The 12,577-nt window shown below is 40.0% G+C and overlaps 1 non-coding gene across 1 annotated transcript; it reads left to right on the top strand.

Moving 5' to 3' along the window:
- Window positions 1-6,489: 6,489 nt before the first annotated feature.
- Window positions 6,490-6,606, top strand: Trnal-caa (transfer RNA leucine (anticodon CAA)). Its single transcript has 2 exons — window positions 6,490-6,527; window positions 6,561-6,606. It is a non-coding gene; the product is annotated as a tRNA-Leu (tRNA).
- Window positions 6,607-12,577: the final 5,971 nt, after the last annotated feature.

Below are 12,577 nucleotides of genomic sequence, written 5' to 3'. Positions count from 1 at the left end.
GTGGAGCGAAGAATCACGGTACACAATGTGGAGATCCGATGGCAGGGTGTGCAAATGGCGAATGCCCGATGAACGTCATCTACCACCGTGTGTAGTGCCAACGGCAAAATTCGGAGGCGGCGGTGTTATGGTGTGGTCGTGTTTTTCATGGAGGGGGCTTGTACCCCTTGTTGTTTTGGATGGCACTGTCACAGCACAAGCCTACATTGATGTTTTAAGCACCCTCTTGCTTCCAATTGGTGAAGAGCAATTCGGGGATGGCGACTGCACCTTTCCACATCATCGAGTACCTGTTCACAATGCACTACCTGTGTCGGAGTGGTTACGCGACAATAACATCCACGTAATGGACTGACCTGCTCAGAGTCCTGACATAAATCCTATAGAGCACCTGTGAGATGTTTTGGAATGCCGACTTCGTGCCAGGCCTCACCGATGGACATCGATACCTCTCCTCAGTGCAGCACTCCGTGAAGAACGGCTGCCATTCCCCAAGAAACCTTCCAGCACCTGATTGGACGTATGCCTGCGAGAGTGGAAGCTGTCATCAAGGCTAAGGGTGGGACATACCATATTGAATTCCAGCATTGCCGATGGAGGGTGCCACGAACTTGTAAGTCATTTTCAGTCAGCTGTCCGGATACTTTTGATCACGTAGTGTAGTACCGTTTGGTCATTGATAACATTTTTGTCTGTGTAATAGCTTTTTGCATGTGATAATTTTCCTCTATCGTTAAAAATTGGTACAGATGGTTACTGTGTGTTTTAGGATTTGGAGATCTGTTTCTATGTCACTGGGATAGTGGTTGCTATTGATCTGGTGGTCTGCAAATGTGGAATGTGTGCTGCCTATTTTCAGTACCCTGAAACATTCTGTCCGATGTATACTGAATCACAGTCTTTGCGGGTTGCCTGATATGTACGTGCTTTTTTGAATTTATCTATGGAAGTTTTGGATGTTTTTAGTCTTTTTTGCAGAGTATTGTTTGTTTTATATGTCAGGACTAGCAAATACTACAATGATATTGTCAAAAACGAGCATGTGTCACGAATTTTACCTGAATACACATTTCAAAGATTCGATTAGAAACAAAATTTCAATGCAGACGATTTTCTAACATCCCTCTTGGTTACAGGTGACATGGCACTAATGTATAATTTAAAGAACTACAAAATCGGATGTAACATATTTTCTAACCTAAACATTATCTCTATGTATGCATTTATTTCACAAAAACAAAAGAAGAAACTCACTGAGGGTACCACAGCTGTGGTGAAACAAGGTTGGGTATTGAAGCGAAACAATGTTTTGTGTTCTGACAAAAAGGCGGACTCATCCTTAACCATTATTATTTTCTGCAAGCACGGGAACTGCGCTGGAAGCTCCTGTATGATAGTTTTATTTAGTTGTTTACACGGACCACATCTCCCAGAAGATGAGAACATGCATGATGTTCAAACAATCAAAAAGGATAAACGACGAAAGTTGAGTGGTTATCTGTAAGCTGGTTGTACATTATAAATTATTTGGATAATTACTTTATAAGTTATTGTAGCGTCAATTCAGAACAGAGGTCTTGTCATATTTCCCTTCTTTTCTTAGACCTGGATTGGATGAAACTTTTGTAAAAGAGGTAAGTCATCTCTGAGCCTTTGTAAATGATAAATCCAGATAACAGAGCAAAAACCATGCTTATTAAATTCTCGCTCATGTAGTTTCGACTGTAATAGAAAAAAGGACATCCTGGATCAGTATCACCTGACTTTGTAAACACCTGATTGGTTTTTGCCATAGGCCAAGAAAATTGTTCCGAAGACAACCCAGAAAAAAACAGCCCCACATTATTACACCACCAGTACATAAGTTCACTGCCATCAAAACACTTGGCAGGCAAATACAGGCTCCATCACGTGCCCTTTGACTGACGCCTCATAATCCTTACCTCCTGTTCCGCGAAAACTTTCTTCGACCGCACTACAGAGCAATACTGCGGTGTTATTTAAACCCATCTAACCAAATCACCTCGTAGGTTCTCGCGCTGTCTTTTGCCGTAGGACGGCCATGAAAATGACCGAAACTACTTAATTGGAGAACATCGTTGCTACAGGTAGTCCGCGAAAACCGATTCATAGACATTGGCCACATGAATGGTGTATACGACTGGAGTTATCCCCTCACGGTCAGTTGCGGTCTGGAGACGGGGCGCTGAAGCACCGAAACTGGCAGCCATATAATAAATATCATCGTAAGGTAGGCTGTAGGTACATACTTAATTGATTTCCGTCCTTGATCTGCAACGGGAGTCCTCTGCACCACTTGTCTAACGTGACTGGTTAATTGCATTGGTTTTTGAGTACAGCTATTGCCGGGCACGCCTAAATCCAGTGTACTTTTCCGACTATACGAATGAACTTGTGGACTGCTGAACACACGCCCATTTGAACTAAATTATGTTTGGTGATTTAATCCGACCAGAAGGTCGTCTGTATTTGCTATAACTAATAGATAATTCATATGGAGACTCGGGAACTTTAATAATAATTGACACTTGGTCTGAAGCTCGATTATAGTAGTTATTCCTTTGATGGAAACTGGCAATGGACGTATTTGAATTCAAGACATGTGCGATTGTCATCTATAGCCTATAGGGGCAGAACAAAAGATTGTTATCTGATTGTCGAAATAAATATTTGAAGAATGTAACAGGAAAAGAAAGTTTGAAATGCAATCATCATCATCCATTTATCAGCCATTGCTGGACACATGGCTTTTCCAGACCTCTCCTTGCATGCTGATTTCAACATTTCGCGGCAAAATTTGTCGTACTTGTTTCTTTATATCGTCAATCCATGTCCCACCTGATTAGGTCGTCCTCTAGGTCTCTTCTTCTTACAGGGAATGCAACACAGGCGCTCATTCGCCCGTCTTCCATAATTCCGTCTCGCAATATTCCGAGACCATTTCCATTTTAATTTCGTAACAGCCACTACCACTGTCACTACCAACAATTTGTTTTAACGATTTGCTTGTCCGTCTGTCCCTTCTTGTTATGTTAAGCATGTGTATTTCAAGTTGCTTAGTCGGTACCGTCAATTTTTGAACTATTTACACATGTAACATCCACGTCATATTTCATTCATTAACTCTAACTATCGTTATTTCATTTGAGGCGCATTGCAAATTGCCCTCCGAATACAGTTATCCAAATGAGCTCCAAGTCACTTTCACTCTCTTATTTATTTCTTAAAATTTACTTATTTTCAGTAGTCGTAAGTATTTGGATTTCTCAATAATTTCTATAATGTCATCATGAATCTTAAGATGTTCCTATCAGGGTAGAACTGACTGTAAATTTTCATTTATTTCGACATTTAGGTTTAGGCTATCATGTGATCAATAGTTGCCGGCCGGAGTGGCCGTGCGGTTCTAGGCGCTACAGTCTGGAGCCGAGGGATCGCTACGGTCGCAGGTTCGAATCCTGCCTCGGGCATGGATGTGTGTGATGTCCTTAGGTTAGTTAGGTTTAATTAGTTCTAAGTTCTAGCCGACTGATGACCTCAGAAGTTAAGTCGCATAGTGCTCAGAGCCATTTGAACCATTTGATCAATAGTTAGAACTCGTTCACCGAAGTTCAGTGCCATTTGCAATAAACGTACCGACTAAGCACAGCTTTGGCTCTCCTCTTCTGGTTTGAGAAGGTGATGGCAATAGCAGAAAGTCGTAAGAAATGAAAACATGTCAACATACATCAGCGCCTGGCAAAACTGGACAACAAGCTTAAATATGAAACACTTTCCTAATGTTCTCCAAAATATCATTTATTTGAGCACAATCCGAAAACCTACATTAACAACACCGTGTCTAAATTTTTACTAAGAAGTGAAGACAAACTGCAACTTTTGAAACAGAATGGTGTGTATAAAATAACATGCACTGTGGAAAATTACACGTTGGTCAGTCAGGTAGAACTGGCGTAGTTAGTTACAAAAATATTGTATTACAACTGTAAAGTGAATTTCATTTATCATCTGTTGTAAAATGTAACGATATTCACACAAAAAACCTTATATTTTGTTAGCTGTAACTATTTCCGTGTGAGATAAAAATGATGTAATACTTTGAATTGTGACTACTCCTTATGTCTTCGTTTTGGCATCTTTTACATAATAATGGCTACATAAGTCACTCGCCTCATTTTATCTGTGTTTGTGATAATCAGTTGTCACCTGACCCTAGCCTAAGGAGCCGAAACCAGTTCGTAACAAAATGAATAATATTTTGCAGATACTAGGAAAGCGTTTTCTAATATGGAAACTATATTAAGCGATCTGAGCAGCTTATATAAGAAACGAAATCATTTAAGGAATTTACTGCTTACATTAATAAATTGGACCTACTGTCATACTCGTTCTGCTCGGTTTTCCATCCTTTGATGAAGTGCTCGTGGATCGATGCAAACAAAACGACATCATCTCGGGACGACATCATCTCCAAATCGAAAGTGGTTCTGCTAAGCTCAGTTTATGCATACTCCTTTCTTCATCCCAGTTTAATGGTCTGAAGAGTTCTTCCAAGGCTGTAGGAAACACTTTCGGTGATACATAGTTGCCTAGCCAAATTTCTTCCTCAATTGTGACTTTGTCACTCTCTTGATGTACTGAAAAGGAAGATTTAGCCATATTTTTTATATCCCTTAACAAACTAATGTGGAGATTCTGTTCCATGGTTCTCAAGTGCAACCACAAAAGCTTTTATTGTAACAAAATCAAACGCTTTCTTGTAAACTCCATAAAAACTGACTACTAGTCTGTGCTTCTTTGTCTGATGCAATGATTTTGAATATTAACAAAACTTAAAGTCCACAATAACGACAAATATCTACGTTCCTAAAAGCATATTTTTTTGTAGAGAATGCGTCTCTTAGATTTTGACCTTTGTAATTTTGTTGCTTTTCATGGAATAAACTGCCATCCGCTAGGACGACATCTTCCAAGTCTGTTTGCGTGGTGTCACAATGCTCGTGATATAGGAACTGCTTATAGGGTGTTTCCGAAAGAGCGTTCAAAAATGTAACAGGACATAGAAAATGCTTCTCTGAACAGTTTGAGACAGGGTATCTGGGGTCGGAGAAACCAGGTTAAGGAGATATGGAAATAAACTTGTTTATCACTTTGTGTAGCATGTTTTCCAGTGTATTTACAACTAACATGCCTACAAGTTTGCACGTACTCTGCTGTTTATTTACATATACATTATTTCCTGCAAGGAAACAAGGAGGACGAGCCTCATTGCAAGGAAGTCGTGATGCTGGGATTGTTTACTTTACTTGTCCATACGGTGGCTCTGTTGTATTTACAATGTCCCATGACAGAACGTGCTTCGAATCAACATGGCGATGCACAGCCTCACTTCAGTGCGGATGTCCCTAACAATCTTAATGGCGTACTTCCTGGTCGCTGAACTGGAAGGGGAGGTTGTATTCCATGGCCTGCGAGATCGCATGACCCGAATCCCCTTGATTGTCTCCTCTGGAGATACCTAAAGTCGCTTTTGTTTGAGACCCCAGAGGATTCGGAGATGGAGTTAGTTGCCAGAATTGTAGCTGCCTGTGATCTGATTCGAAACACATCAGGGATATTTGTCAAGGTCAGTCAGAATCTTGTTCGCCGATGTCATGCTTGAATTGAGGCTGATGGCCATCAGTTTCAGCACATTTTGTAAGATACAGCACAAATGCTACATTTACTGTGTCAAAGATGGTATTTGCAGATAACTGTAACAAATGTAAATAAAGAAAACGTTCACAGTAATGTGATTTTATTCCTATTACCGCGTTAAGCTGGCTTCTCCGACCACAGGTTCCCTACCTCAAATTGTTCAGTGGAGCATCTTCAATGTCCTGTTAAATTTTTGCACGCTCTTACGAAAACACTCAGTATAGTCAAATTACTCTACCAAATTACCTGCAGAGTAGCATCGTACACTAGATAGATTGCGAACGACTTTGCTACGTTCTGAAGCTACACTGGGCTATTTCCGCGACCAAGTTTGTACAGTTTCTCAGCAGGATCAGTGCCTAGATAACTGGGGACTTCCTGGCGGGCACTTCTAGTGAGAGTCACCTCATTGCGCTGTTGGAAGATCCGATCAGCCCCAGCGAAAACAATCAGTATACATGTATACCGGTAATTTTCTACGGTAATATCAAAGATGTGTCGGTCCGAGGCTCTTTTTACACGGCTGAGGCGTACCTCCTCTGTTCTTCAAGACTTCGAAGGTGTCTTGCTGGGTGTTCCGTGACTGCTGCTTGTCTTCTGGGCAGTCAAGGTAACAAAGGAATTTAGATTGTCGGAGAAACAAGACTTGCCAGTGTGGTGCCCACCACGTTGTTTGTGAGTCTGTGCTCTGCTGACGCCGCGTCTCTGTGAAGCGACCCAGAGGCGGTCCGTTATCATTGATCCCGTTAGTGCCGCGGCAGCGTGCCAGTTGTCAGGATGGCCGAGCGGTCTAAGGCGCCAGACTCAAGGGAGATCCTTGCCTGTACAGACAGGTCTGAGCATTCTGGTCCTCGTATGAGGGCGTGGGTTCGAATCCCACTTCTGACAAAATTTTTATTTTCTCACACTTCAAAAATAGATGAAGGTCGGAGTAGAGCACTTTCGCGCATAACCATCTAACTGCAAACTGAAAGTGATATTGCTCTATTCTGAACACTTGTTTACTCTGGTATTCAGACTGAAGACTGGTAAGGTACAGTGAAGCGACTCTAACAGCCTCTCCTGTACAAATGTCAACCTCACCTACCCGAGTTGCAGCTAAGGATTGCTGCACGGTACACCCTGTTATTGCTAACGAGGCTCTGACGACCGAGTGTTTCCCGGGATAAGGAAACGCCCCCTATCAAGTGCCAACGGTCTCAAAGAGAGCGGATGAGCGGATAGAGGCAGGGCACTCTCTTGTCCTTGGAGTGAGAAATTGCTCCTAAAGGCGGAAGAACTTCACAGTCAACGGCATAGGATGGAGAAGGCAACGGGAAACCACTCCATTAAAGATCACTCAAGATATCCCAAGAATCAGTAGCGCACCATGCCAGAATCTTCTGTTAAACATAAATCCGGAGTAATAGTCCCCCAATCGGATCTCCGGGTGGGGACAATGGAAGGTCAGGCAAAGTTGAAGAATACACTAAAAATAGCAACATGGAATGTAAGAACACTCCTCCAATGCGGGAAATTAGAGAACCTCAAACTAGAGATGGACAGAATGGGAACAGACATAATAGGAATATCTGAGATGCGATGGCCTGAACCAGGAGACTTCAGATCAGGAAATTATCGTATCATTCATACAGGTACTAACCAAGGAACAACTGGAATCGGTGGAGTTGGAATAATTCTAAAAGGAAAACTCGGGAATCTAGTCACAGGATATGTGCAATTTAACTCTAGGATAATACTAGTCAAAATTGGAACCAAACCAAAGAACACGGTAATAGTACAAGTCTATATGCCGACATCGGCAGAAGAAGACGATGTAATAGAAACAGTGTATGAAGACATCAACAAAGTTATAAATTAAGTTAAAGGTGAAGAGAACTTAATTATAATGGGAGATTGGAATGCTAGTGTTGGAGAAGAGAAAGTTGACGGAATTGTAGGGAAATATGGTCTAGGAGATAGAAACGAAAGAGGAAGCCGGCTAATTGAATTTTGTGCCAAAAACAAGTTGGTCATAGCGAACTCCCTTTTCAACCACCATAAAAGAAGAAGGTACACGTGGAAAGCCCCAGGAGATACTAGAAGACACCAAATCGACTATATATTAGTAAAATCGCGTTTTAAAAACCAAATCAAGGATTGCAGAAGCTACCCGTCTGCGGATATTAATAGTGATCACAACCTTGTAATGATGAAATGCTTACTCAAACTCAAGCGATTAGAGAGAAAAACGAACAAAGTATGGAACAGAGATAACCTAAAGTCTGAAGAACTAGTGATCCCTTATGCACGGAAAACTGATGAGATGGCATCAAACATTATTCCCGGGAGTACTAACGAGGAGTGGAAACAAATCAAAGAAGGCATACATAAAGCAGCAGAAGAATTTATTGGGAAAGCCAAACCTGTAAACAGGAAAGAGTGGATAACACCTGAAATAATTTGTCTAATGGAAGAAAGAAGACTATACAAAAATGCCTCTGACGAGCAAAGCGAAAACAAATATAGAAAGCTTAGAAACCAAATAAACAGAGAATCTAGGAAAGCAAAAGAAAATTACCTCAACAGCATTTGTAAAGAGGTGGAGGAAAACATGGTTAAAGGAAAAACTGACTTGGCCTACAGAACAATAAAACAAAACTTTGCTAAACGGAAAGTAAAATCTTCAGGAACTATAAAGAACAAAGAGGGCAAGGTACTATTTGGATATGACACGCTGAAGAGATGGCAAGAATACATTGAAGAGCTATATCAAGGAGACCCTCTAACAGATAATATGATAGAATTAAGCGAAGAAGTAGAGAAAGAAGAACTAGGGGACACAATTCTGAAAGATGAATTTGAAAAAGCACTAAAAGAACTACCAGATAAGAAAGCGGCAGGTGTTGATGATATACCTTCTGAACTAATTAAGAAATCAGGAGACAAAATGAAAGCTACATTACTGCAACTCATACAGAAAATATACAAAACAGGTGAAGTTCCTGAAGACTATCAGAAATGCATCATATTCCCCATACCTAAGAAAGCATCTACTATGGACTGTGAAAACCATCGAACACTCAGTCTTCTTTCACACGCATCAAAAATTCTAATAAGAATAATTTTGAAAAGAGTTGAAAACCAATTGAATAGCACTCTAAGTGAAGACCAATTCGGTTTTAGAAGCGGTGTAGGGACGAGGGAAGCAATCTTATCTTTAAGACTAATAATTGAGAAACAAATTTCCAAAAACAAACAAGTATTTATAGCCTTCGTAGACCTCGAAAAGGCATTTGACAATGTTGTATGGCCAGAAATGTTTAGAATTCTGAAGAAGGCTGGTCTGAAATATAATGATAGAAGGATAATCTTTAAAATATACCAAAATGAAACAGCCTTAGTTAAGAAGGAAAACAAAGAAGAAACAGCAAGAATAAGGAAAGGAGTGAGACAGGGATGCCCACTATCTCCAGTAATTTTCAACGCATATATCCAAGAAGCAATAGACAAAATAAGAGAGAATATTGAAGTAGGAATAAAACTTAACGGAATGAAAATAGATATGTTGCGATATGCAGATGATATCGCCATAATTACAGAAAGGAAAGAAGATTTAGAAGCCGCACTCAATGAAATGGAAAACACCTTAAAAGAACAGTATGGAATGAAAATAAATAAGAAAAAGACTAAAGTGATGGTGAGTGGCGCCCTGAACTACAATGAACCCATACGAATAACAATAAAGGGAGAGAAACTAGGGCAGGTTACAGAATTTAACTACTTAGGTAGCAAAATAACAGCAGATGGAAGGAGCAAAAGTGACATTAAAAACAGAATACAACTTGCCAAAATAGCATTCAATGGAAAAAGAAACTTACTGACGAGTAGAAATGTTAGTTTAGACGTAAGAAAGAGAGTCATGAAAACCTATGTGTGGAGTACAGCCCTTTACGGATGTGAAACTTGGACTAGTGGAAAAGAAGAAAAGAGAAGATTAGAGGCATTCGAAATGTGGTGCTACCGGAGAATGGAAAAAATCAGCTGGCGAGACAAGGCTACAAACGAAGATGTCCTCAGAAGAGTGAAAGAAAACAGATCTCTTTGGCGAAATATACAGAAAAGAAGAATAACCTTCATAGGTCACATTTTACGGCATAACAATTTCATTAAGAGAATATTAGAAGGAATCATTGAAGGAAGAACTCGCCGAGGACGACCTAGATTAAGCTACATTCAACAAGTAATAAATGACATCGGGTGCCAGACCTATGCAGATATGAAGAAGAAAGTTGACAAAAGAACGGAATGGCGTGCTGCTGCCAACCAACCTGTGGGTTGATAACCGAAGAAGAAGAAGACTGGTTAGATGAAACTTCCTACGCAGTCTATGATTTGCATGTCTCTTCATCTCTGCCTATCTACTTTACACCACGCCCAGTTGAACCTGTTTGCTACTTTCGAACCTAGGTCTTCCGCTACAATTTTTATCCCACACCGTTTCCCCCATTAGCAAAGCATAAAGATATGCGCTATCAACATCACATTCCGTGTCTTAGTCAAGTTGTGTCGTAAATGTTTTTTTTTTTTTTTCATTTGATTCAGTATCTTCTATTAAATTATTCCAGTTCAGAACTTTATGCATCTTTTTTGATTTTTAATATTTGTAATATTGATGACAATTTTGTGACGAGAATATTAAATATATGTACATACTAACTTAGTGCATGTTGCATCGCGTGCGTAGACAGATATTTTTATTTTTATTTAATATGATTTTCCAAACTTTCCACGCTAATTAAGCCCATAGAAGCATGGCCTTTCCCGAATGTACTTCTGACCAAAAAGCGATTCTAGCAGCTGGAGTTCAAAGTTTTTGTTCATCGTGCCTTTTCATTCTTGTGGATATATTTCAGTAGAAACTTTCATCTCCTAATACATATCTATTTATACCTAACCGATAAGTGAAATACCAGTTTTCATGGCTTAGCTTTAAAGTTTTTTAAAATATGTATTAAGTTATTTCTAACAGAGAAGCCTAATACAAATTTTCATAGTTTTAGCTTTTAAAGTGCTTTGATAATGAAATAATTTCGTAAAACTTTTGATCCTCAATTTCACACACTTAGGGATTGAATTTCCAAAAACACTGAAACACTAATTTTTAATTTCTAACCGAGAGGTCAAATACCAATTTTTACAGATGTAGCTTTAAAAATGCTTAAGTAGTGTCTTCAATAACGATTTATTTTTAATAACACTTTCACCCTCTATTTTACCCCGTTAGTGGTTGAATTTCCAAAAATACTGAAACCCGTATTTTTTTATTTTGCACTGAGAAACCAAATACCAGGTCTCGTAGTTCCAGCTTCAAAATTATCTTAATAGCGACATATTTTCAAACAGTCTTTCACATCCTATTTCACCCTCTTAGGAGTGGTATTCCAAACAGTGTATTCTTAAGAGATCCCTGCCGTATAAGACCAACAACTTCGTCAAATTTCATGTTTCTATCCTTCGACATTTGGTCTGGGCGATGATGAATCTGTGAGTCAGTCAGTCAGTCGGGACACTGCCTTTTGTATATAGATGTGGGTATTGTCAGTCTTTGTTGAGGAACGTTATTATTTTAAAGTTGTCCACGCTATAGACTGAATTGTAATTCAGCTATTTTATCAGTAGATGCCATTTTGGTGGTTTCTTGGTTGTATTATACGTTACCAAAACACCAATAACCTGATAACATTTTTCTTTATCACATTTTATTGTCAACACAGTGGAAAAACAGCCAAAGTTGCACCTTTATTCTTTTATTTACTGGATGACTAGTTTCGGGTCTGGAATCATTTTCAGATGTTCCAGATGGCTCAAATTGTATTTTCTAAAATATTAGAACCATGTCAAGGTAGCAAACATATACGTATAACAAAGTGCAAATGAGCAGTTACTGAGTTATCTGTATGCTCTGTAACTGGTTTGAAATACACACGTTACTGGTGCAGACAGTCAACATGGGTCTCGACAAGGCGAACAGAGCCTTATCCGCAAAGCTGTTTTATGGAAACAACAGCAGCAGAGCTGCTGCTATTCGCCAGTATCGACGCGTTAAAGGAATACGGAGAAGGTCGACTTCCCGCACCGGGTTTAAATGGCGATTTGGGAATTGCTCCTGGGAAAGGCGGACGGCTCATTGTGACACAAATTGGGGGAGGTTACTGTTGTCGTTATCGAGAATGCTGGACGCAATGTGCTATCGTCAAACAGGGCACGAGCAGCTGAACACTCCATGGTCCACCGTTCGAAAAGTTCTGCGAAAAATCGTGAAATGGGATCTCTAGAACGGCTCTAGGCTGCCGTAAGTGCAGATTGTTGTCCCACTAGGTGACGTTTGTAACCTGGAGCGTAAACATGCAACGCAGTTAACAAATGATACCCTCTCATGTGGCATTTGAAATTTGTTTCTTTCAGTGGTTTATATGTCATGTCTCTCCCTCACGTCCTTACAAATGTTTCCACCAAGTCTCATTGTACTACCATTGTAAGTAGGCTGTTTAGGTTTTTTTATTGGTAACGCCACCTCTGTATGAAAATCACTGGCTGTGCTGTGTGCAGTCTGTATCTAGTTTGCATTGTTGTCTGCCATTGTAGTGTTGGGCAGCGGCAGCTGGATGTGAACAGCGCGTAGCGTTGCGCAGTTGGAGGTGAGCCGCCAGCAGTGTGGATGTGGGGAGAGAGATGGCGGAGTTTTGTAATTTGTCATGAACTGCTATATATTAAGGTAAATACATTGTTTGTTGTCTATTAAAATCTTTCATTTGCTAACTATGCCTATCAGTAGTTAGTGCCTTTGGTAGTTTGAATCTTTTATTTAGCTGGCAGT

Source organism: Schistocerca serialis, chromosome 8 (assembly GCF_023864345.2).
Source record: "Schistocerca serialis cubense isolate TAMUIC-IGC-003099 chromosome 8, iqSchSeri2.2, whole genome shotgun sequence".
In the NCBI taxonomy this organism is placed as follows: Eukaryota; Metazoa; Arthropoda; class Insecta; order Orthoptera; family Acrididae; genus Schistocerca; species Schistocerca serialis.
Note: the sequence above shows the minus strand (reverse complement) of the source record. Positions and strands in the feature narration are given on the sequence as shown.